The following is a 26,751-nucleotide window of genomic DNA, read 5'->3' on the forward strand; positions in this document are numbered from 1 at the left end:
GACTTACTGTGGATTCTCTGCCATGTATGAGTTTAGCTGGAAATCCCAAATCTTTAGGCTGAGAAGAAAATATGCAACAAACTGCTAACATGCTCTTCCCTCACCAAGTCAGTCTTCCTGTATCCACTGTACAGCCTGAAGGGTGCTTAGTAAATCATACCAGATGATTAGCAGACCACACCTGACATAATACATTTGAAACACCCTGCTAAACACCAGACTGTGCACCTGCTGTGCTTTCATTCAGGAGCCTCTGCTGTTGTTTTAAGTGGAACTGGCAGTACATAGGCTAACATATAGCCTTTCAAAGTTTTAACATAGGTTAGTAAAAACTAAATAAATCTGACTGCTGTATATGTTGCCTGTAAACTAGCCATTCTGTGTATCCTGTAGATTTTGTTATAGTTACAATTGTTAGGGGCTGGAAGGGGCCTTATAGATTATTGGGTCCAGCCCCCCTGCACTTGAGTAGGAAAGACTGCTGGGATCAGATGACCCCAGCAAGATGGTATGACAGAAATACTAGTTTAGGAGATTACACTGCTTATTACCATCCCTCTAGCAATTCAGATGGCCAGAGAATTCTGTCTGCCCTATAATGAACTTACGTGCAGTATTTCTGTGATATAATATAATTCCACTGTTCTTTCCTTAAGTAGCCTATGTAAATCTAGCTTGCTTCAAAAGGATCTTATGAAGGTTTATTAAAAGTTTGTAATTGCCTAGAATGAAAGGTGCTATATATGCATTTAGGATACTTCACAGGAATGAATTCTGCCTACCTGTGAAGAGGTAAGAACTGGGAGGGACACCCAAACTGACATTATTAAACTGTCAGCAAATGGCGTGCCCCCCACTCCTGTCTTTTCATTCCTGCCCTTACAGGCTGGTGTCTGAAGTATCTCTCTTCCCTGAAACATTTCTTGGCTTCATCTGCTTCTAGCAACCATTTGTTACTTAGATCTTGCATGAGAGAATGTGGAGGAGCTGGACATAATACTTGAGATAGGTTGTGACATGCAAAACTTCTTTTCCCCCTGCAAAATATCCTTTGGTTAAGTTATATAGTGCGAGTGGTGGGGGCTGCTGGATGAATGAGGGAGGCTGAGTCAAACATCAGCACAACTTAAGTGTGGATGGATTTGACAAGACTCTAATATTTATAAATCATTCCATATAGACTGGATTCTGGCTGTTGTACTGAGTCTAGCCTGGTATAATGTGCTACTTAAATGCATAACCTTGAACTGAAAGTCATATCTGAATTCTCTGCCTCCCTCATACCAGGAGAGGAGCAGGCATAGAAAGGCACACACAGAACTGTCTCATATTCCAAGTATGGATTTACTGTAAGTACGCAGATATTTTCTTACATATCTAATGCCTAAAAAAGTCAAGGGTACAGCGACTTGAAGTTTTCATGCAACTCCCCCTGCAAACAGCCCTTAGTAGTCAAATGTAGTTAGAATAGCCTGTAGCTCTTATGGCTTTCTGCTCTAACTATAGTCATCTGGGAAGAATGCTGTCTGCTAATCTGCCAGTACCACTTCCTTAGGCTTTCATTGATGGTGTCCCATCAAACACCTGACTAGGCCAACCTCTTCTTAGCCTGCAAGTGATAGGATTTGGCCTGTAGCATAGGCCAGGTGCAAAAGTCTCCCATTTCAGGCAGGCATCACCAATCTGTCCAAGCTAGCAGTAAAGGAAAGTGACCACCATAAACCTTATGCAGCTGCCTCTTTCATCGCTGTAGGAAGGGATTTTCCTGCCAGCATGTTCAGCCTTGTGCCATTATAGGTGCACAAATGAAATGGTTCATGAATGGGGAAAGATGTTTCATGTTAGGTTATTTCTGTGCAGGAACAAAAATCCAATTAAAAACTCCAGTGACAAATGTTTCTTTAAAAATATTCCCAAATTAGCATGCCTTGGTTTCAGTTGGCCACCACATTTGGCAGCAAAACAACAAAAACACAGCCTACATCCAGGCTGCTGGTTTTGGTGGTTGCAAGCTAAAGGGTAGCCTCAGCCTACGATAACTCGAAGTATAAATCACCGCAGCACATTCAGTCCATCAACTCTCTTGAGTGGTTTGAAGAGACCTCTGCCCTCAGAAGTCAAAGGGGACCTTGTGCAGCAGAATGTTGTAATTATCAATGAAAAACCTCTTAGAGTAGGTGGTTCCTGGTTCATAAGTTGATGAACTGTTCTCCTAGTCAAGTCCATCCAAGTTGCTGGAAGCCTTAGTCACAGCTCAGCTAATGGGAGAATGCCCCACTTTTCCTCTGGCCTGCCTGTAACCCAATGTCTGAACTGCTTAACAGGTGACACTATTTAATTCTGGAAAGGGTGACCTCAGAGTGGGGTCATAAACATACAAGAAAAGAAATTTTCTCTTTGCAGTATTTTGAAAAGCTTCTCATTAACTCAACATGTCATGCTTGCAAATCTATTATCTCACTTCTGAGGAGTAGAAAGGGGAGCATAACGTATGGCTACATATTGTGAAAAGTGGATAGTAAGAGTCAGCCTTCTCCTGATCCCTGTTAAAATATTGTCTAAGTAATCAGAGCAACCCAAACCATTTAATATTTTTCCTTCCACCTGTACTAGGAAGTTACTGGGCCAAACTACTGCTGGTGCAAATCTGAAACTAATGGAGGTACACCACATTATTGAAGCAGATACTCTGTGTTCATTACTGAGGAGGACAACTCTAGTGGTGTCCTAGAGCTCACCACTAGATGAGGCCCAAATTCATCCTTGGTGAGGCTCCACCAAGGCCAGTGGATGATGAGGGAATAAAAGACAGGGACAAGGGGAAGAGGTAAGGCAGTCAATGAGGAGTTGTAAGTGTTGCCTTTTTAAAATGGGGAATTTTCTCTACATACAGTTCTCCTTTGCAGCCATCCCATGTTTGTCAGCAGGTATGATGTTTACTATGGAGGGTTCAGGTGTAATGGAAAATGCAACATGACATTCTGCGCTTGGCACAGGAGTTTATATTTGTCAGCTGGTCAAATCTGGAGGCAGTAGTTCCACACGGGTCTCTGAAGAAAGACAGAGGGGAAGACTCCCAGTGTCCATTGACGTGTAAGTGTTTGTAACCCGGGTGGTACTCCAAGAGGTACCCCCTCTCCAATTGAAGGGATCAAAGCAGGTGCACAAGCGCTGTGGGAGATGTAGGGACTCTCCTCCCCCTATAGAGCAGAGCCAGACCACCAATGGGGCCTTAACCATATAGCTTTTAATGAGGGAACAATACTGGGAACATAACAGGCATAAATCAGGGGGTATAGTGAACACTACAATGCCCCAAGGGGGCAGGATTCAACAAAGGTAAGACATATAACCCTGCCTTTTGTCAATGATTGTAACAAAATATAAAACACAAACAACAGAGCAAACAATACTGGTTGGTGAAATATAAAAAGGCACAAAATACAAAATGTCAAATGACAAGGAAATATAAGGTTTAGGTACCTGGAGGGGGAGAAAGTACAATGGCCCCTTTCCACTACAAGAAGATTTGCTTCTTGTTAGCTCACTCACCCCAAGTCACCCCAGCTGGCACTTGAACTCATATCTCCCATGTGGTAGGCAGATCTCCCATGTGGTAGGCAGAAACACTGCCATACAGCCACCACTAGTAGCACTGCTAGGGGTCTTGACCTTCCCAGAGCCCCAGCCTCATGTCAAGTTGCCTGGCCTCTGATTGGAGGAGCTGGAAGCCGAGCTGGGAACCTCTCAGGTCACTGCTCAGATCTTGCTGGAGTGGGGGAGCCTTTCCTGCTGGCCACAGCCTCTCATAGGGGATCCTGGAGCCCAGCAGGAAGCCTCTCCTACTGGCCGCACGCCGTGCTGCTGAGGGTCCAACTGCTGCCTGCAGGTCCCACTCCTTCAGGCTCTTCTGGGGCAACTGCTCCCACCCTACTGGCTTAGCTCTTTGAAGCTCCTTCCTCATGGTCAGCCGCGCTGCCCCTTTTATGCCCCTCTAGGGGACCCAAGGGACAAATCAGGGGACATGGAGGGTGAGTCTCTGGGGCCTGATTGGTGAGGAAAGGGAATCCCAAGTCCTCCAATCATCTTTTGCCCTTTCAAAACCCCTGGGCTAGGTCACTGCCAGCCAGCCTGTCACATGTAGATGGAACGGGATGATTATAACTCTAAATCTGGGCCAGAGTCTCCACTCTTGCTCCCAATAAGTTACTGATATGTTCCTTATCCTTAGAGTATCATAGAAAAGTAGGGCTGAAAGGGACTACAGGTCACCTAGTCCAACCACAGAGCTAGGTCTGAAATAAAGTGCCAAACTCTTGCCATCTCTAGGACACTTCAGCAGTTGTCCTAGTCCTACTACTTGGTGCTTCAGCACTGTATTCAGTGGAGGAATAAGCAGGCCTCCTGTGCCACCAGTGGGACACTCTGCATCTTTAGGAGGATGTGGAAAAACATGTTTGGAAAATATCCAGAGAAGTTACCCCTCACCCTTTCTTCCACTTCCCCCCAGCAGATTTTCCCTCACTGCAAGTGTGGAGCTCTGTCTTCTGAACTAGCCTCTTCTGTCACATTCAGTGAATCTCATTTCTTTGCTCTGGTTGGGGGCAGTGGATTCCAGGGAAACTCTAAAGCTCACACAAGATTGAAAAGAAGTAGGCAGCCGCAGCACAGCAAAGTGAAGATTCCTCCACACAACATATGAATGGTCAGACTGGGCAAGGTGATCCACTGGTTAGTGACTATTGCATGAGGGTATCGCCAAACAACCAAGGCCCCCTGCCAGCTGCTCTGGTGGTGTCACCAAGGGCTCCTGCCAAACTCCTCTGGTGGTGTCACTTCCTGCTTGCCTCCAATTGCTGTTATCCTTCATTGTGACAGAGCAATGCTTCCCAAACAGGGTGCCACAACACCCTGAGGTGCCCTGAAATCTTTTCAAGGGTGCCATGAGGTGCCAAGCAATTCCTCCACACAATATATGAATGGCCAGACTGGGCAAGGTGAATCTTTACAAATGTATGTCTGCACAGGCAAAGGAGGGTGCAAACACACCACTGCACCCTCTGGATTCACTCCTGGAAATCCATAGAAGACATGCTAATAGCATGTACTGAGAAGCACCCTTAAAACTCAGTAGAGCCAGACCAGGGCAGACCAGGAAACCAGCTCAGGTGCTTTTCTTAGTAGGTAGAAACCTACTTTTTAAAATGACAGACTAGAAAAGCAAGCTTGTGCCTTGGCTTATTAATCATTAGCCTGACAATCTCAGGTAAATTCCTGATAGGAGACTGGTGCCCAACTTGAAATGGATTTCTCATGTGATGAGTAAGTGGTGAAGATTGAAGTAACTGGCTTAAAATCAAGAGGCATTACTGCATGGTAAATGTCTTTCCTTTAATTACTCCCTGTAAAAAGTGACTGAACACATGTTTGGAGAGATTTTTATTTATTTATTTTTTTTTAGGAAAGCCTAAATGAAAACGTGCTTCCAACTGCATCCATTTTGCCTCTTGTGCTTGACTATATCCTGGAGCTTTTGCCAGCAATTCCTTTACTTCACTTTCTTCTCTCTAACTAATAAATCATCATAAGTCTCATCTACATTTCTAAGTCCATTACCACAACCACTTATCCATTCTTAACAGCACTGAAAGTCTGAACTGTTGAAGCATGCGCATTCCTACAAACCCAGAAATGACAGAGCTTCTTTTCTAGATACAAGCTGCCTTCCCTCCTGCTTTTGGAAACATCTGCCTGAATCCTGAGAAGCCTTTGTGGACTTACAGTACACAGTGAGCTGGCAGGGGCCCTTGGTTGTTTGGTGATACCCTCATGCAATAGTCACTAAGCAGTGGATTGTGAAGCCTCTGACAGTCAATCTCAGTCTGGGGGGATTGAGCACATGTGTACATGTGCAATTGACCAGTGGTGACTACTGCACATCCCACTGCCGGGCAGGCAGGGTGTTTGGGTTAGCTCAGTGGCAGGACGCACATGGCATTGTGCCACTCCCGGGGTAGCTGCAGATCGGGGTGCAAAACCTAGTGCACACCAGCAGCAGTGTCTGCCCTGCACACAGATCAGGGGGGCACATGTCCCCTGGCCCTCTGCCAGACTGTGTGCAGCGGTGGGAGCTGTCCTGCACCTGGACAAGCCGCCCAGGAGCTGATTGTCCCACCACCCAGCTCCGCTGGGGACCCACCCCCTCTCTCACCATGGGGGCTTTGATCTGCTCCCCCTCCGCCCCTCCCCTCCCCCACAGACTGACCGGGGGGGCAGGGGGAGGGCATGGTAGATGTTGCATTGCACTTTAATTCAAAAAGTGATCTGGTACCTTGAAAAGGTTGGAGACCACTGCCCTAGTGAATAGTATCACTTCATTCCATTAAGTTATTGGTTGAAGATTATTTGCTAGCCATAAAAAGAAAGAGGCAACATTTATTAAAATGTCAGCTTACAAAAAAAGAGAATTTCAAATGTTGTGGGAGGAACCTCTGCATTTCCTATATATGCTATATTTTACTGCAAAATCTGCCTTGTATAAACAGAAAGGGTCTGGCAAACCCCTAGGAAAATATCAAGCTTTAAATTCATTGTGGATACAACTAAATATTAAGGTCTTTAGATTGCTTGGAAGAGTGGAAAGTAACTAGCACATCTTGATAAAAGCACCACAGCCATAGTAAAGTAGTAAACCTTATCAAACTATTGATACGTACACATCTACTTAACTAAGACACCTCTTGCTAATACAGCCCCCACTGCCCCCTCTGCAATGTTGCATCATTCTGGTTTCTCTTCCTTTATCACTTTCTGGAGTCATTGAACTCTAATGGATAAAACTTATTTAGTGCCCGAATAGTTGCTATGACCAAAGCATCTTGAAGATTCTTGTCCCCTGTTGGTAGTTACGAGGTGCAACCATCTGAATGTTTTTAATCTGATAACCCCACAGATCTATTAACTTTTTAAGATCTTCAGGGCACAGAATGTTTCCTGCCTGTTCTTATAATATTTAATACAATGAGGTTCTGATCTCAGGCAGTGCCTTTAGGTCATATCAGCTTAGTCCCATGTGCAACTTGCCTCCATCCCTAACAACTAGTTGTATCAACTCCATTTAGATGCTAAATGTAAATTTGCTTGATGACATCAAAAGGCAGACTGATGGTGACATCCATTTCAACCCAGCAGCTACACAGATATGCCTAAATCACAGCACAGGGGAAACTGAGGACAATTCCCAATCCAATCCACTTCTCATGCTGTCTAGTTCATTTGTTGTTGCCAAGACATTTTACCCTAAGCCAATTCTTTCAATTTCTCCAAGTTATTAATCTGTAACACTGCTGCTTTAGTCATCAGCACAATACAAAAGGATTCCTTTATGTCAACCTCCTCTTTTGTCTTTGGGTTCTCAAAACAGGGCTTGTTTAAGGAACTCATTGTTTGACCTTCTTTAAACACAGCCAAGGTAAGTCCATCTTCTCCTCTGTGTGCTGTGTGGCTTGTGCAGCTGTGGGGAGCTGTCCCACTCCAATATCTCAACATTATTTATTCTGCCAATCATTTTTACTTTGAATATCTGGTCCAGGTACCACACTGAAAGCTGCTGAATTTCCAGTCATAGCTCTTTTACAACTTCACACCATACAGAAGAATGCTTAGGATACAGCTACTAAAGATCTGTAGCTAGTGTCAATCTTGATGATACTGGATTTGGATGTTGGCAGCAACTTGTGAAAAACAGCACTTTTCCCACTTGAGTTATTCTATTATAGATGCAGTTGCTAGACTTGAGATATGGTGCCTTGAGGAGTAAACTTAATAGTTCTCAAGGTTGTTCCTTTAACACAGTGAGATTGTCTGAGGCCGCCGACATTCATAACTTTTATTTTTGACTTGCTGATTGTAAGAACTGTTTGTTTAGTGGTTCTTACTAGACTGTTGGTCTCTTGTGGCACTAATGTTTGTCCTTGAAGAGGCAGATATCAGCAGCAAAGTCTGATTCCAAGTCTGTGATTTACCCATGAATTACAATTTCCATGCCAGAGATATGTTGTAAAACAAGGGCAATGGTGATTCCATAGAAAGGAGAGGGAACATACCCTTCTCCATGACCTTGATGGACTGCTGTCACAGTGTGCCTAATGCTTGCTTGCCAAAGAAGAAGAAACCAAGCTCATATGTCCTGTGTTGTAAAAGGACTACACTGCTGTGCTGGCCTGTACTTGATGTTAAACCTTCCCATTCATACAAAAAATTGAAACCAGCACAATTCTTTATCCTGCTCATTTTTTCATTCTCCTGTATTAGCAAGGAAATATGCAAGATAGAAGGACATTCTTTTCAGGAGTTCATTTACTTCTGCTGCTTCCAGTTGAACTGTTGCATCATAACTAGTTGCAGCTGGTATGACATCCATGTAAATAGAATAAATAAATGAACAAATAAATGTCAGGATTCCAAAAAGCAGCAGCCACAGCAAAACACAGAAGATTTACTTTTGATGGACGAATTTTTAATATAATTATGGCTCTAAAATATTGTGGGGCTAAGATACAGGAGTAAATTCAGAATGGAAACCTTACATTTTTTGAGGGGAGATGCATATCTGTGGCTGCACCCAATACTGATTTGTGCTTTCAAATATATATTGGACTGTACACACCTTTTGCAGATGCAATCTAAGTACTGCAGCTAAACTATAGCCTGCCAAAAATTCAAATTACATAAAGATAGCTGACCAGTCTCATCTGGCAGCTGTAGATGACATGTCTTATGCTGTATTAAGTAGAGTAAATACTGGTCTTCGGTTTCTTCCTCTAGTCCTGTTCACTAGATTCAACTAATTCCAGTCTTAAAGGTTAGTCTCAGCAGGGAAAAAAAGAAGTGCAGCTTCTTTTAACCAACATACAGTAAGTAATTCTAATCCTTCATATGCCCTCAGTGAAGTGAGAAATAACAAAGAGCATGCTTATCTCTTCAGGTAGAATTCTCTGTCTGCTTTTCTTTCTCCCAGGTTTTTTTTCTTCCTTCTTCATTCTTTTGCCCTAATGCCTCTGCCTTCACTTTATTTTACTGTTCTTATGCTTTCGATGATGTGCAGTGTTCTTCACTATCTGGTGTTAGTCTCCCCCCACTGCTATTGCTTTCCATTTCTCCCTTCTTTGCAAATGACTACTCCAAGGAACAGTCCAATTCCAGCAAAGTTGCTCTTATGCCGTTTTAAAATTAATTAATTAATTGTTTAAATTAAATTAATCTTTCAGCACCAGAAAATGCTTACCAGGGTAATGCTTCTGCTTGGTGTCAACAGCACAATAGACTGTTTCTAATATCTAGGGATTGTACCTGACAGACGCATAGCTCAAGCAGTTTTGTAGTTTTGTACCTGAGAAAGTAAGTACTTTCCCCAGCTGGTTTTAAAAGACAGCACTTCCCCTCTTGTGAACACTGAGTTTGTTGCATAAAAACAAAAGCCTTCAAGAAGGGGTGAAAATAACTGCAGTCATTTGGGAAGACACAACCAAGGGTTTAAGAATAAGGAAAATCACCACCCTCGCACTGTCCTTGGCAGCAATCTTTTCCCTCAGTTTCACCAGTGGTTGCTATGAATAACCTACAGCCAAAATCTCTCACACCTAGGGCTATCAGAGCCTGCGGGGCTCTCCAAAGGTCCAGATATTTGGTGGTGGGGAGCAATTGCAAATAACACTACCACTTCCCCCTCTGCCCCCCAACCAATTTGCCACGATCCCTAGGCCAGAGGACATGGCCCTGTGCACAGAGTCCACTGCATGTGGGGCAGTGGGCCAAATCTGGCATATGTAGGGGTGCAACTGGGGACTGATTTTACACAGGGCCAGGACCACAGGTGAGATATGATGCTTGGAAATGGGGCCTGATCTGGCACATGCCTGAGTGGGCCCACAGATGGATCTGGCTCACAAATGGGGCCTATAGCACTTATCCTGTGGGGTCGAAAGGTTGGACACCACTGTCTTGCACATAGGCAGTTGCATTCTGTGAACTCTACTCACAGCTTGTAGTTAATGAGGCCAAAGAGCCTGGCAGAGCTGTTGGGTAGGGCCATTTCCAACCTGGGGAGTGCTGTCATGAGGTCATCTCCATATTATCTCTGGCTGTGGTACAACTCCAACTTACCTCTATGTTCCTTCTTTTAGCTGTGATGCCAAGTGCAGTTCTGAGGACTGACTATAGCTTGAATGGTACTGTGTAGGGGCTGTTTTTGTGCTGCCATAGTCAGGTGCTAAATTCAGTCTGGTGTTTTGTGGATGGGTTCAATAACACCAGCAGCCCTGCCAACAGATATTCACTTCCCAGTGCAAAGTAAAAACTCCCCCACTCCTCCTGGCTGGCTTAGGTCCAAAGTTGCACTACTGCCCAGCGTCAGGTAGAGCCGGAGTCAAGTGGCCCTTTGTTCAGGATCTATCAAGTACAGTCCTCTTGTGGCTTTGTTGCTCAATAAGGATAATACCACCTAATCACCTGTATAGCAACACACTTGAAATTTAACCAAAATGTTTGCAATAGGGGTGCAAGAAACAAACATACAGAAATCGGCTCTTTCCCTCTCTTCCCTCTGGTTCACCAACAGATGGCAGCAGAAAGCTCCTTCCCTAGAGCTTCAAAAATGCCATAGGTTTCCTCTGGGTATTAAAGTAACAGCAGAGAGGAAGATTAGCTGGCGATACTACATTATACAGCTCTTCTTTAGCAGCAGCATTTGGTGCAATCACAAGGACTGCACACTCAAGGACAAGCTTGTCATAACAGTTTGCTGAGATGTAGGTGTATCCTCAGTTTAAATGAATGGGGAAATCCCTTTTGAGCGATCTGAAGAATCTTTCCCTTAATTTAGCTTGTAAGAACTCCATGGCCTCCTATCCACCTGTATCTCAAGACTTCTCTGCTACACTTTATACTGCTTTCTTTAAGGATGGGGAGCAGTTGGGGGGGGGGGTAGGTAGGAGCCCTGAGGTTCTACCCCTTAAACAATCAGTATATCCTGGAGCATGCCAGACTTTAAGCAGAAACTCCAGTGTTCGGTATTGGGTTACAACTACAGCACTCACTGGAAACAGATCTGTAGGAATACTATCAACAGAAATCTGTACTACATCCCAGGAATGTCACGACCGTTCTTATCTCATGCTACAGTACTCCTAGCAAGTAGTCTTGTTTTTTTGCTTAGGGCAATGGCTCATTGTTCTACACAGAAACCTTTATGAGGAAGATACAGATGAGCTCACTCATCTCACTTGCTCTATAGTCAAAAAAGCATGTTGCACCAAGTCACATTCTTGGGATGATTCTGAGTATATCCCAAGTCAAAGGAAGGCAGGTGAGAGGCTTTGATTGAAGATGTACTTGTTGTGCATCACTTAAGTTAGACTGCAGTGCCTGTTTCCTTTTACTTTAGTTGGAGCCTTCTGTTCACTCGTTCATGGCTAGGGAGTTAGTTTCTTGCCCTGTCTCCTCACTCTTACTCTATGTACATGCTGCATCATGAAAATAAAAAGATTCACATTCATTCTTGTGCTCATCAATCAGACTGAAAATCCCAGCATGCTAGTGCATGGCATGGCACACCAATACAACATTGCTATAGTTGGTTCTTCAAGGGCGCCTCCTTGCAGTTAATCCTGCGGTAAACCGTAACTTTGTTTCCTCAAATTTGTTTTACAGTCATAGTAAAACAAATCATAGTCTTGCCAACCACAGTTTTCAATATCCATGCTTAATATTCTATATACCATTTTGGCTACCACGATATACAGTTTTGAGTAACCACGGTTTTCCATGGCCGCACAGCAGCCCACCACCTGCCATTTTTCCCATAAGCCCTTTGTCTTGCCAACCACAATTTTGCCAACCACGGGAACTTTAAAGAACCTAACCCTAGCGATTAGTGAGGGAAACCTGTACTGATAAAAATCATTACACATCTTGACATTCCCAGAATTGCTTCTGCCAGATCCTATGTTTTCCTCTTCACCTTGAGCTAGTGTACTTCTCTACAAAACTACGAATAAATTGTGGGAGGGTTTCAGGAGGGATATGGGGGAAGAAAGAGCCCTTGGAGCACAGAAACTGTGTGTTATTTCAGTATAAGGGTTGAGTGACAGGACTAATACAAAGCGTGGGTAAAGGCCCTATAGAAATGATTCACCTTTTATAGAAAAAAGTTTATTGCAACATCACTTGCAACTCCTACCCAACATGGTAACTTTCCGTCAGTGGCACAAAGTTTTGATTGCCATTGTATTTCTGGATGTGCTTTCTTCCATTAAAATGAGCTTTTAGATGCCTTTCAGTGTTTTGAGAGTGCCAGACTGACACGACTGGTAATGAATGCCTTTTTTTGTTATCTGCAGAACATGTAAATGTGACCTTCTCTACACTACTCCATACATACCAGTCTACATCCTTCTGTGTTTATTAACAATGCTTGCTTGCACCTAAAGATCTTACTTGAGTTTGGGCCCCATTGTCCTAAGTGCATAAATCAGCTTCCATTCTAGAACTGGGCACTTTTACACGTGCTGTGGGGGTGGTACAGGGCAGCATCTCATGTATCTATGTTCCCAAGTTTAAAAATGGTGGTGGGGGTGCTTGAACTAAAGTTCATTCAATGAGCTTTAGATAAAGTGCCCCGTTGCCGTTTTTTACTGCAGGGACGCCGATACACGAGACACAGGAGTCTGCTGGAATGTGGCAATTGAATTGCTGCACTCCAAAATTCCAGTACGCTGGAGCAGCTTCTGCGCTTGTGCTTAGGTGCCCTGTGATACTCAGACTGATATGCAAGTGGCTCTTCAGATCATCACCTGTGGCTTTTTATAGAAAATGCTGTACAAGCCTTTGTGCTGCATGCATCTTTCCTGAAGTCAATGCACACACTGCATTATTCATATCTATAAGTCATGATACTGTACTATAGCTTTTTCTTTTGAACTGGAATGCTTTTGCCCCAATCTGCCTAGGGACTATTAAATGTTGAGGTTCTTTAGGTAACTCTCACATTTTATTTGCCTCCTGAAATATTCAGGAACCAGTGCCCCTACTCTAAATTAATAGATCCCATGTGGATCTTGTGCGGGCTGGGAGCGGTCCGAGGCCCTCGGGGGCACGTGGCGGGCTGTGGCCAGCAGCCCGGACACGCCGGGTCAGGGAATGCAGGCCGGTGGACTAGAATTAGGCACGAACGCTTAGTGGTTGATTTAAGATTATTTTACTTACACTGAAGATGGTCGCGGTGCAGGCAGGAAAACTTGCTTGAGTTGCGGTTACAGACAGAAAAGAAGAGAGGCGGACTAGAGTTCCTTCCACGCGAACCTTCTAGCCCAATCCTGTTGAAGGCTCTAAACCGCGAGCCCGTTGTGTCAACTGAAGAAAATAACTCGAAGCAGAGAGCTCTGAATACACTCAGAGTTTGCTAGGCTCCGTGGAACTTGCGCGCAGGGAAGGGTACGTCGAGGGATCAGGCGGCGACGGGGAGAGGCTAGAGGTTGATCAGACCCCTGTAGCCTTCTTGAGATACACGCTGGGTCCAATAGGCTCCGCAGCGCTTAGAGATCTTCACGAGATGTGAAGTTCTCCTCCTCCAGATGGTTGTGGAGTCCTTCAACTTGGGCGGAAACCGCTCAAGCCTCTTATACGGCTAGCATGCCAATCGCTAGCCGCCACATGGGAATAATTTAGAACTGGCCAATAGTGGGACACAAATTTGCATGCGAATGGCGGGAACTCCTTGCACCGTGCATTTCTCTTTTGCAACCTAGAAATGCACCCTGCAAAGAAAGCTACGAGTGGCGGGAAATAATTTAGCAGTGCTGAAGCACACACAAACAAAATCACACCCTTGGGTTGTGACATCCCCCCTTGCTGAAGGCATAGCTAAATTAGACCGCACGCTCGTCACTCGAGTTATCAAGAGCTCTTACCACGGGTTGCTGAACTAAACGAGTAAACACAAAATTTGCTAACATAAGAAGTTCGTCCTCTAGGGATCGAATCAAATAATAACCAACACAAATACATATACACATGATCAGATTCATAACAAAGAACTGCACAATCAGGGCTTCAGTGGGTGTCATGGCGAAGTTGCGTGTTAGGCCCCCACTTCTTTCGATGATATTATCCTTCTTGGGGCTTCTCTTCGTCACGCACTCTGAATTCCGGATCCATAAACAAAACTCTCAAAAAATAAGTTAATGTATCTCAAAATATTTACAAAATTTCCATGGAACTACACTTTCAATTTTAAAACATATAATACAGTTGTTTGCTACTTTGAACTACCCTCTGTAGTACACTCAACTAGATGAAATCGTTGAGGAGCCGTCGTCTAATTCTTCTAGATAATGGAAACCTAACTCATAGGCCAGTTGCCATTGGCCTGCGTCCCCTAAAATCCGAAGTTGCCGCTTATTGAGTCCGGAACGCTGTAGGAGAAATCCAAACATGTATCGCTCCTCTGGTGTTCTCTGTGGCAATGATGGAAGGTTGGATTCGTGGTGTCTTGCGCCTTGAATCTCGGTCGGGTGTCGACGTTCCTGATCACTAGACAATCTTGGCTCCATCAGGATATGCAGTCGTGACAACTGACGAAGGAGGTTACTTACGGGTTGGTTTACCATTGGGTTGAGCAGAATCCAGAGGACGACGATGTTCTTTCACCAATAAACCTCAAGACAACTATCTATGCTGTGAATGGTCACTGGAATGGTTCCAGGATCTCGTAGATGACGGTGAGGCCATGGTCTTATTTGCTGGAGTGATGTCAGTCCCAGCGCACATGCTCTGGGGTTCCAGGCACAGTATGAGACTCCGATGATCGCTAGCATGAGTTGTTCTGCGCCGGTATGTTCTGGCCGTCTGTCATGCCATGCATGGGTTTTCTGACCAATCAGTCCTGCAACAAGCGCTGGCAGTGGAATAGGCCAGTGAACGTTAAACGCCACCATGTCGATGTCAGTGACATGTCCTCTACTCCACGAAACTTGTCTGACCAAGAAGCTTGCTTCTTCCTGGTTCAGTAGGTCAGATCCAAGTTCCACGACCAAACGTCCCAACCATACAGCTAGAGTGTCTTCAGATTGGATTCTTGATTCTCTGCACAAATCCTGTAGTTCAGTTCTGGTGCGAGCATAGTAGGCAGTAGCAACTCGGTTAGTTGTTGTTACAGGCTGGACTACTGCTGCGGGAGTCATTGCTGCTGTTATTGCTTCAGGCAGGAGGGGCGGATGCACTCCTCCGCTCGATTCTCCCTTTCGTCGGCATGAAGGTGTGGTCGTCGGAAGTGACGCTGCGTTGGTGGGTGGGATCGCCGGAAATGACGGTGCGTCGGTGAGCAGAGTCGCTGACCGAACTCTTGCAGGTTCCTCCGAAGCTCCACCCTTCTCTTCCGGTTCTTCCACACGGTCTCCCTCTTGCTCGGCGCCATCTTGTCGTGGCGTTTCAGGATTCTCTTTTGCAGCCGCTTCTTTGACCGCTTGAACGGCCATACGCAGCTGGGCTTTTAAACTTAAATTCTTCTGCATTAAATCGGTTACAGTGCGAAAAGTTGCAGTTAACACTCCCCCCTTGTTGTATTGTGGGGCCACCCTCTCATCCGCAGCGTGTTCCTCCGTCTCCAGATCTTCACGGAGCTCGGATGGAAGCTTGCGACCCCTCAATCTAGACGCCAGCATAAAGGGGGCAAACCAGTCGATCGGCACCGGTTCTTCACTCTCCTGAGCACATCTTAGGGAACGGGCGCACTCCCGGGTGAGGGTCGGGTTTACTGCGCCTGCCGGGTTGACTCTGGCGAGGGACACAGTGTCGAGGGGCCTAAACAGGACCCGCTTATTGCTCATCATACACCCGAATGCCGCGGGGTGCAGATACACTTCCCTCTCTCTTGGGGCTCCGTCTTCGGAAGCTCCCTCTTCTCCCTTCAGCGAAAGCGTCCGCTGATAAACCTCTCGCCCGTTCCGCTCGCCTGGTGGTAAGCGATATGCGCCTCCAGTTCCATAAAGCTTTCTACTTGGCGTTTTCCACTGTGCCAAGGGCAGTTCTTAACTAATTCTAGCTCCAGTGTGCCTTCCCCTGATCCCATCCTTATCGCCATGTGCGGGCCGGGAGCGGTCTGAGGCCCTTGGGGGCGCGCGGCGGGCTGTGGCCAGCAGCTTGGACACGCTGGGTCGGGGAATGCAGGCCGGCGGACTAGAATTAGGCACGGACGCTTAGCGGTTGATTTAAGATTATTTTACTTACACCGAAGATGGTCGCGGTGCAGGCAGGAAAACTTGCTTGAGTTGCGGTTACAGACAGAAAAGAAGAAAGGCGGACTAGAGTTCCTTCCACGCGAACCTTCTAGCCCAATCCAGTTGAAGGCTCTAAACTGCGAGCCCGTTGTGTCAACCGAAGAAAATAACTCGAAGCAGAGAGCTTTGAATACACTCACACGAAGTTTGCTAGGCTCCGTGGAACTTGCGCGCAGGGAAGGGTACGTCGAGGGATCAGGCGGCGATGGGGAGAGGCTAGAGGTTGATCAGACCCCTGTAGCCTTCTTGAGATACACGCTGGGTCCGATAGGCTCCGCAGCGCTTAGAGATCTTCACGAGATGTGAAGTTCTCCTCCTCCAGATGGTTGTGGAGTCCTCCAACTTGGGCGGAAACCGCTCAAGCCTCTTATACGGCTAGCAAGCCAATGGCTAGCTGCTATGTGGGAATAATTTAGAACTGGCCAATAGTGGGACACAAATTTGCATGCGAATGGCGGGAACTCCTTGCACCGTGCATTTCTCTTTTGCAACCTAGAAATGCACCCTGCAAAGAAAGCTACGAGTGGCGGGAAATAATTTAGCAGTGCCGAAGCACACACAAACAAAATCACACCCTTGGGTTGTGACAGATCTATTCCACATGGTATAGATTCTCACGTGGCACAGAGACACAAAGTAACATGCCAGAAATCTTGCATGAAACCTGAGAATCAAATCTGAATGTAGTTCTTAACTTGAAATACCACCTTTCCTCATTCTGTGCCTACTCAACCCTTTTCCTCTCCTTTTGGGCATTTCACTGGGATGACAGTTGTTTATGCTGGCTTTACGATGTTGATTTTTGTCCATTAGGACTAGCCACAGATAAGCAGTCAGATAAACCATTGTCTGCAAGCTTGCAGGACAGGCAGCAACTTGTCTGTGCAGTGCCTAGGACAATGGGGATCCAGTACAGTTGGCCTCAAGTCAGTACTGTAAGATATAAATATTTAATATAGGAGAAACATTCAAAGGCTCCAAGAGTAGTGACTTGTTCTATATCTTAAGTAGAGAACAGGTGGTAAAAGGCTCTCTTCTTTGCCAGGCTCCTGAGCCAGCCAGTGAAGTAGGAGGCTTGAAGGGGCTGTATGATTCCTAACAGACATGGAGGATTCAAAATAGTTTTAAAACTCCTTGAATGGCAAAGAAGAAAAACAAGAAAACCTGGGCCTCCAGAACTTTTAGGCTTAACAAAGGTCAAATGAGATGAACTTTAAGCTGAAAAGCTATATAGAAGTATCATGCCCATAGGTTTGCCAACATTTGAATCTCTATTGATCTCCTCCACACCTTTCCAATTTTTGATTTTGTAGGCTATTCCTTCCCAGATTTCACACAAATAAATCCCTCACTGTATTAGTCCTGAACTCTGAGTCTGGTAAGATAAGGTGAACTTTACTTTGTTTACCCCTGCATGAAATAAGTATATAGTTTCTCTACACAGCTAAGGGACAACATAAAATGAAAAATAACAGTGGTGTCCTGTTTCCAGACCATCTAGCACATTTTTCATTTGGTTCCATTTTTATGAGTTTGCACACATGACTTTTAATCCAACAGTCATACTCCAGTGTTGCAAGACACTGACCTTTTATAGTCTCCAAGGTCTGCTCTTGCAAGCTTTAAGTCAGTGCTTGTACTGCACCCCTAGTCAGTGCTGATCCTACTTAAAGAAGGGACAAGTTATCACTGAAGAGTTAATTCCTTCACTTACCAAGCAAGCCAGTGAACTGGCTAGAGTGAGTACAATGCACAACAGACTCAAGATTTTTTTGCAAGATGCAGATGAAGTGAAATATTCTGATTAAGAAAGCACTGCAGAGAATTTATTAGAACAAACTGCCCATTGGGAATTGCATCTCCATTTAGATTTAGAGGCTTGTCATCACTCAGGTACAAGACTTTGAAGTCTTATATAAAAATTAACCTCAAAATAAATACCTCAAAGTAGTAGATGCAAAAGTAATGTAAAATTAGGAGAAGCAAAGCTTGTAGAAACTAAGCTATTATAATGCCAGGATAATTATCAATCCTTTCTGAAAGTCTTTAAATGGATTATCCAGCACAATAGTTTTTCTTTTTTTACCATCTTCAGTGATGCTTAAATATCCTTGACTTGCCCTTAAATATCATAGCAAGTTACTCTATTTCTGATTTGTAAGGATTAAAAAAATCCTTTATTAATAGTATTGTAAGGACTTTTGCAATGGCTATAGCCAGAATAATGTTGTTGAGGAATAAAACTTAGCCTAATTTATAGATAAAAACTATCCCCAAGTGTAAATCCAGGCTGCATACCATAGCTTTTTACATTTAAGATTAGGCAAAGAGATGAATTCCTTTAATGAACAGGTGAATCAGAGGTCAAACTAATTAACAGATAAAGCTTTTATTTAAAAGGGAGCTTTAAGGGTTCCTGTGAAAAGGCAAGGGAAGCTTTATTGTCAAATATTGCAATTTATTTGATAGAACTTTCATTACTGAGATCACGGCACTATGGTTGTATAATATTTGTGAGCTGTAGTGTACAAAGGATTTGTTTTCCATGTGTAATCAAGTGTTTTTAAGTGTGTGTTGCTAGGTCAGTGACCACAAAGATTTAAGGGGAATGAATGTGAATGCAACAGTGATACCCTGGTAATGAATATGGAATAAGACTTAACAGAACAGACCACAGTAATGGGCGGAAACACATCAGACAAGAAGTAGTGTTAATAGCTAGGAATACAAAATTGTTCATTACAGAAGAGTAAGAGTATTGAGTTTACCTTTGCCCTTAGGTAAAGAAAATGCAAACCAGCATCCTTCCCCACAATGAGGGCATTGTTAAAAACATGCCGCACTGCAAGCCAGGAACCCCCAAAACACCTTTGGGAGAACGCAGTGCACTAAGCGAATGGATGTACATTGTCACTGACATTAAGCATAATAATATTTGCAGGCAATATTACACCATAATTTGTTCTGAACTTCACTGACAGAAATATGAAGGTCCCTAAGGAGGCTGGAAATCCAACCAGGAAATAGGAAAAGGGTATTCAGTTAGGGGAAAATGCAAGTTAATATATGCAAGGAAAATTAGCTGAAAATGTTTTTCACACAGCAGGGGAACCTAGGAAAGCTGCTTTCAGGAGTAACTGTGCACAGCATAGAAGCATAGGAGAGAAAGTTCCTGACCCCTCTGCAGAGGCCAGGGACTTTCTCCAGGTGTAACCCATGAAAGCAGCTGCCATAACTGTAATCCTTATATCAGTTTGAGAACAAAAATCTTTGCATAACACAGTAATGCTTTATACAACTTATAAGTGACAACTTCCACACAGTGCCTGGCACAAGTTTTAGTTTGAACAATTCCAGCCCTAAAACAGGTGAGGAGAACAGGAAGATGTCAGCATGAAAAATCTGATTGTAAGTTGGAATTTCATGAAAATTTACATATGATTTGTGGCTGAGGTATCACTGAGTTTAGGGAGTCCTGGTCAGCACCACTGACTCCCTAGTTAGTACAAAGGTATTTGACTGAACTTTCCTTTCCTCAGGAAGCCCCTTGTTTAACCTGCTGGGAACAGTCCCAAGGCCAATGTATTTCCTGCTCTACCTGGTGTGGGGTTTGAACACACCACTACAGGCATCATTCCCCAGATGAAGTTGTACCCACCCTTTGTGAATGGTCCTTTGAGTATATGACTTAGTCTATTAATACCTTGTTCTTAGGTATTGCTTTCATAATCATCTCCAGACAATGAGATCATGTTCATCCTGCTTTTCTCTTTTCCCAGCCCAGTTTATGTTAAATCTGAGGTATGGCTTTGCTTGTAAAGGTTTCTCTCCCAACTCCCAAAAGTTTTATTTTGGATGTACTTTGAAATGTTTCCATAGAAATCTTAACACTATGGGAAAGTTGGGTATCAAATGATTCTTTATTTGGCATACACAAAGGACCACAGCTGGCAATGAATGAATATGTATTTGATATGATATAACATGTCCACCTCACATACAGTGGAAACTTGGACCAGACAACATAACATATCCCAGTCTATCATGTGTCTGAGTTTTGGTACTGGTACTAGCTCCCCCCAAGCACAGAGATCTAGCAGCACAGAAGTAATTGCCCAACTGAGGACCCCTAAAATACATGCAAGTTTACTCTAGTGAGCAGTTGCATTGAGTCATGTTTAATGGAAATACACAGATGACTAAAGTAACAGATTACTGCAGTCACTGATTTTTTTCCATCAGGGTATTTGTAGCTCTGCAAAGAACTTGGGAAATATTTCTTTTACAGAATCTAGGGACTTCAGAAGCAAATCCTGGGTCTGTTCTGAGGCTCCCAGTTAGAAAGTTGCTCTTCTCTCCATGACAAAGCCCTGGCTTGATTTTTTTAGAGTAACTGGAGACCTGAAAGCATGTTTATACATTATACATGCTTAAAACTTTTTTTTTTTACTTGCTACTAGTTTCACTCTCCAGTGCACAAAATGCTGCTCCTCCTCCTGTTCTCCACAAGCAAGTGTTTGCACCTCAAGGCAAACAGACTCTAGCAAACATTAGGTAATGACTTCCTCCTATTAAACAGGCCAGTTAACAGAACAGTGGATTAATGCTTATCCCAAACCTAGCTTTTAACCTAGTCTTTAGCCTGTTATTGCAAAGAAAGTCAATGCTGATTAAAAATATCTGAACTGGCAAAACAGTATTAGCCCTATACCTTAAAAAAAAAAAAATCACAAGTTTGGCTCCCCCAAATTTTTAAGATTAGTAGAAAAAAAAAAGAATAGGACTTTAAACAGTGGGTTCTCATTTGCCATTTTCTTTTTAAACTCTTAGGAAGAATCATAGTTCCAAGCTTTTCTCCAGAATCACACATTAGAAGTTAATGAAGTGTTACCACAACTCTAGGAGCTATGGCTTTATGGAAAAACCCCAGATATGCCTAAACTCAAGACAACACTATGAATTGATAATGCAAGATCTAGTTATTTTACTCACTTTGGGGCTAGACAGAAGTTACACATAAACCAGTGTAAGTGATCAGAAACTGCTCCCTAGTTGAAGCAGTGAGGGCTGGTGATGAGGGAGGAGCAGGGGGGGGAAGGGGCAAGTCCAATCTGCAGGGGGAGGACTGCCTTCCCCTGAGGCAAACCCCAGCTGGGGTCTGCAGCCAGGGAGGGGGTTAAACACCCATTCCCCGCTCAAACTTACTGCTGGCTGCAACTGTGGAGTACAAATCCCAGAGGCACCTGGAAGAAGGAAGAGGAAGTAATGAGCAACCCTGCAGAGTTCTGCTGCAGTGAGTCTAGACTGCAAATCCCAGAGACCTTGGGGCAGCAGGAAGAGGAAGTGAACACACAGCCAGAGAGCCATGCTCTAGAGCCTCCTGGCTTCTGGCCTGAGCTACTGTAGGCATATGGCAGTATTACCTGAACCAAAGGTAAATGTCTATTCACTTCTGTTTCAATTTAACCTTCATATGTTCCCATGGGCTAATTTCCTACCCCAGATGCATATTTTGTGTAGTATCTTAAAGTTAATTAATTTAAAAAAAAATCTTTTTAGGACACTGTCACTGGCACAGCATTGTACAATATCCCCAAAGTACAGCCAGCTTACATGAATGGTTTGCTTTCTATGGATAAAAAACTGCCCAGGGTAACATGTTACAACAGGCGTGAATGAGCTTTTCCATATGGGGTAAAAAACCAAGCCCATGTTAATACATTGGGGTAACTTGTTACTATGGCTGTACAAAGCTTTGGTCCCTGATTCGATTCAGCCCGATTCAGTGGCCGAATCTCTGAATTTGAATTGAATCTCAGGAGATCCTATAATCTCTCCGAATCAAATCAGAGCCCTCTAAAATCGATTCGGAGAGATTCGGAAAGATTCAGAGATTTGGACATAGACACAGCTTTAAATGTTTTTTCTACATACCTCAAGATACCAGGCGACTCGTCAATGCTGCGATAGTGGAGCAGATGGCACATCCCACAGGACCATGGGGGGCTCCCCAGCGTGCTTGGCAGCAGACCCAGAAGTGGACCAGAAGCATTTCTGGTCCACTTCCAGGTTCACTGGGGAATGCGCTGGGGGGGGGCCCCGTACCCCTCCTGGCTTGGCAACTGGTGTCTCCTGGGTCAGGGCGGGGCACCTGGGGTCCTCCCATGATCGATTGCCAAGCTGAGGGTGCGCAGGGCCCTCCCCAGTGTGCTCCCCAGCGGACCCGGAAGTGAACCGGAAGTATTTCCGGTTCACTTCTGGGTTCATTGCTGAGCACGCAGGGCTTTCTGATCAGTACCTCATGGAATACCAGGTCAGAGGCTTTCTGGAACTCGAGGTATATGATGTCAACCCCTTTTCTCTCATAGGTGACAAGTCACCTGATCACAGAAAGAAATGAAGTTGGTCAGACAAGACCTGCCTGCGATGAAGCCACGCTAGTTGTCATTCAGCATCATGCCTTTTGCAAGTTTGTCACATATAGCCTCTTTGATGAATGTTTCTAGGATTTTCCCTGGAATAGAAGTTAAGCTAATTGGCCTGTAGTTTCCTGGGTCTTCATGCTTCCCCTTCTTGAAGATGGGCACAACATTGGCCCTCTTCCAGTCCTCTGGGATTTCTCCAGAGGCCCATGATTTTTGAAAGACCACTGCCAGGGGCTCTGCGATTACTTGAGCCAACTCTTGTAGCACTCTTGGGTGGAGTTCATCTAGTCCTGCTCATTTATATACGTCTAATTTCTTTAATTGATCATACACCAGTTCTATGGCAATGGTAGGAATGGTGTCAGTCTCGCCTTGCTTATTCTGTGCCTTACCTGGCACATTGTTCCCCTTGGTCTTGTGAAAGACTGAGGCAAAGTAGTCATTTAGGAGTTCCGTTTTTTCCGTCACAGCATCGTAGCATTCACGAGCCGTACCTGGTACCTTAAGGTATATAGAAAAAAACATTTCAGATTCAGATTTTGCCAAATTGAATACAGCCCATTTCACACACCCCTACTTGTTACCCCAATGCAATTTCTGTATAGATGACAGGCCTAGACCTGTTTGGCCACTTCGGGTGGATGCATCTGAAAGGTCAGCATTAATTCACACCTCATTCATGTCCACTTCAGGTATCCAGGGTAACTAATGGATGGCCATCCTCCGCTCTGCTTTTGAAGAGAATGTGGTAATCCGTTTTGCTAACCACTTCGTTTGCAGGCTGCAAGGTCATCAAAACACCCTGCCCTTTGCCAAAACCCCCCCAACCCTTTGTAACACCCAAATCCACCTCTGCTCTCTTTTCTCATGGCAAAACTCCACCTCACCTGCCCCTTCCATAACATATAAGCTGGTTTTTGCCTTCCTTTGTTGGAAATGAGGACAAGGAGCAAAGGACAGCAGAGAAGAAATAGAACATCATACTGCAATACAGTGTACACTATGGAGTCCTTTTCAACGGTAAGGGCTTGACATCCCCCATGCCCCTTTTACCTGCTTTTAATAAGCCCCGGCATGTGTAGTTTCCAAACAGCATCCATCCACATTTGGCTTGCCTGCAAAGGATGGATGCTGGTTTCTGGCTTCTGTGCCCAGGAGAGGGTGCTACCTGTCCTGCCATAGGGAAGTACGGAATTACTTCTGTGACAGCATAGGTGGACAGGCTTGTGTTTGATTGTTATTTATACGTATTCGGCAGTAATAGGTTTTTTTCTTTTTTTTCTGCAGTCCAGGATGAGAAGGTAGCGCATATTCAATGCTGAAGCCTGTCTTGCACAGGTAACCGGGGATGACAGTGACACATCCACTGATGGAATTTTATCCTAAGGCAGTGAGGATGCTGACTTTGTTTCAGACATGGGAGATTGTTCAGAGCAAGAAGACCATGCGTCTATAGAAACTTCATCCAGCTCAGATGAGGAAGAGTTGGTGTCACAAGCAGAAGTGATGCCAACACTTCCAGTGGGGAAGGGAAGAGGACAAGCCCAGGGCTGCCGTGGAAGACCAAGGAGAGCTACAGCAGGACATGGAGCAGAATCACTGCCACCACCCCCAGAAAACATTGCAGATGATGCCACCTTTAGAGGAAGGAATGGCAGTGTGTGGAAAAAAAGTCCACAGCTAATACACTATTGGAGAACAGCCAAGGACGTAGTCCATGAAAGTGCCAAACCAACAAGAGAAAATAATAAAGACACAGTGATGGAAATGTTCCACATGTTTTTTTCAAAGATATCCTGCCTGCTATCATAAGAGAGACAAACAGAGAGGCAGAAAGAAGATCGAGGGACTGGAATGACAGCCATCCTGAAAATAGGAAGGAGTGTAAAAAGCTGGATGAAAGAGCTGAAAGCCTACCGTGGCCTCCTACTGCTGAGTGGTCTATACCATGGTGGTCATGAGGCACTGGAAGAGTCATGGGAGCAACACACTGGGTGTCCTTGCTTCTGTGTCACCATGAGTTTAAAACAATTCTGTCAAATCACTATGTACCTGAGATTTGACAACAATCTAACGTGAGGAAAGGATAGCTGTGGGCAAGCTTGCTGCCTTCAGAGATATTTAGACACAATTTGTGAAGCAGCTCAGGAAATAGTATATTCTAGGAATACACCTGATGGTTGATGAGCAGTTCATTGTGTTCAGGGGTCGCTGTCTTTTCAGATAGTATATGCCCAGCAAGCCTGCCAAATATGGCTTGAAAATGTGGTGGTATTGTGATGTAGCAACATCATTCCCTGTGTCTGGAGACATCTACCTGGGCAAGCAACCAGAAGCTTCACGCCAAGGTAATTTTGGTACCCAGGTTGTTGAAAACCTGGTTCATCCCTGGTACAAGACGGGAAGGAATATTGTGAGTGACAATTTCTTCACAAGTACTGACCTGGCAGAAAGACTGCTACAGCAGGTCTTGGTACGATTTGGAAAAAAAAGGCCGATATCCCAAACAAAATGCAAGCAAATCAAAGAAAGGAAACTTTTTCATCCATTTTTGCTTTTGATGGGGAACTCACCCTAGTTTCCTATGTTTCAAAGAAGCCCAAAGTTGTGCTGTAACTGTCAAGCATGCACCATGACCTGTCAGTGAGCGGACAGCAAAGAAAGCCAGACATCATCCATGACTACAATAAAAACAAGGGTGGGGTGGATATCCTTGACCACTTTGTCTGTATGACCAGCTGCAGATGGAAAAGATCAACAGGTGGCCAATGACACTATTTTTCAGTATGAAGGATGTGGCTGCCATTGCCAGCCTCATCATTTGGCTAGGCCACAACGCAAACTGGAAGCAAAGATCACATTTAAGAAAATGGTGCTTTTTGTTTTGCAGGAGCTTGGAGAACAGTTGATCAATGGACAAATAAAACGAAGAATGATGGATACATGTAATCTGTCTAAGTCCATCAAGTCTGGTATGACTGCCCTAAATTACAAATTGCCACAACACCCCAGTAGAATCTTCTACAAGCATGAGTGGACATTGTGCTTTTTGTCCAAGGACAGATGACCGCAAAACCTAGAAACAATGTGAACATTGTAAGCGATTGGCTTGTGTACACCACAGTATCACCGGTGGTTTGTGAGGAATGCAATATTTAGTTAAAACAGTTAGGAAATGTTTTTGGAAGTAATTGTTAGTTTGAAAACAGTGTGAACTGCAGACTTAGCAAATTGTTCATTCACATTTTGAAACTAAAAAAAGTTTAAATGTTGTTCATAGTTCTAGTTAAATATTATTTTAGGTTGAAATCACCATAAATACTCTTTCAAACAATCTGTATGTTTAATAAATAGTTTTTGGTACATTTATACTGTTGTCACTGGCTCCCTTTTGTTCATGCAGGTGGGGTAACAAATTACCCCATGAGACCAACCATGTCGAATTGTGAAGTGACAAATTACTCCATGAGAACAACACCAGTTATGGTTTCATGAGAATGAATGTGGGTTAATCTTTGCAGCTTAGACTAACCTGCAAAGACTGAATCGATTCAGCCTCAGGCTTTTTGACTGTCTGTACTTAGCGTAGGAGCCTTAGGAGGCCTGATATGTCTTGTCTCCTGAGGGCAGGCTGCATGGCAGAGAAAGACTGTATATGTGGATTCTACATGTGCAGAATATAGGCTGCTGACTTCCAAGGGAGCCTAGAGCAGGAGTGGGCAACCCCCGGCACTTGTGCCAGAGTGTACCATGTGAAGGCATTTTGCTTGGCGTTCACACCTCAGTGAAGAGGCCAGGGCTCTACTGCCACAGCAAGGATCTGGCCTCTTGCAGCTCCCCTCTCCCCCTGTCCAACCTTGGCACACCAACATCTTACAAGCCAAGGTTGCGGGGTTTTAGGTACTCTGCCCAAAAATGTTGCTGGCCCCTGGCCTTGAGTGAGAGTTGGTTTGTGAAGAAACCAAGATAATTTACTGGCCCATCCTAATCAT

General features: G+C 44.4%; 1 long non-coding RNA gene across 1 annotated transcript; it reads left to right on the forward strand.

Moving 5' to 3' along the window:
- Positions 1 to 1,269: 1,269 nt before the first annotated feature.
- On the forward strand, positions 1,270 to 26,128 carry LOC132251409 (uncharacterized). Its single transcript, XR_009463433.1, has 2 exons — positions 1,270 to 1,349; positions 24,047 to 26,128. It is a non-coding gene; the product is annotated as an uncharacterized LOC132251409 (long non-coding RNA).
- The last annotated feature ends 623 nt before the right edge of the window (positions 26,129 to 26,751 follow it).

This window comes from Alligator mississippiensis, chromosome 7 (genome assembly GCF_030867095.1).
Source record: "Alligator mississippiensis isolate rAllMis1 chromosome 7, rAllMis1, whole genome shotgun sequence".
Taxonomy (NCBI): Eukaryota; Metazoa; Chordata; order Crocodylia; family Alligatoridae; genus Alligator; species Alligator mississippiensis.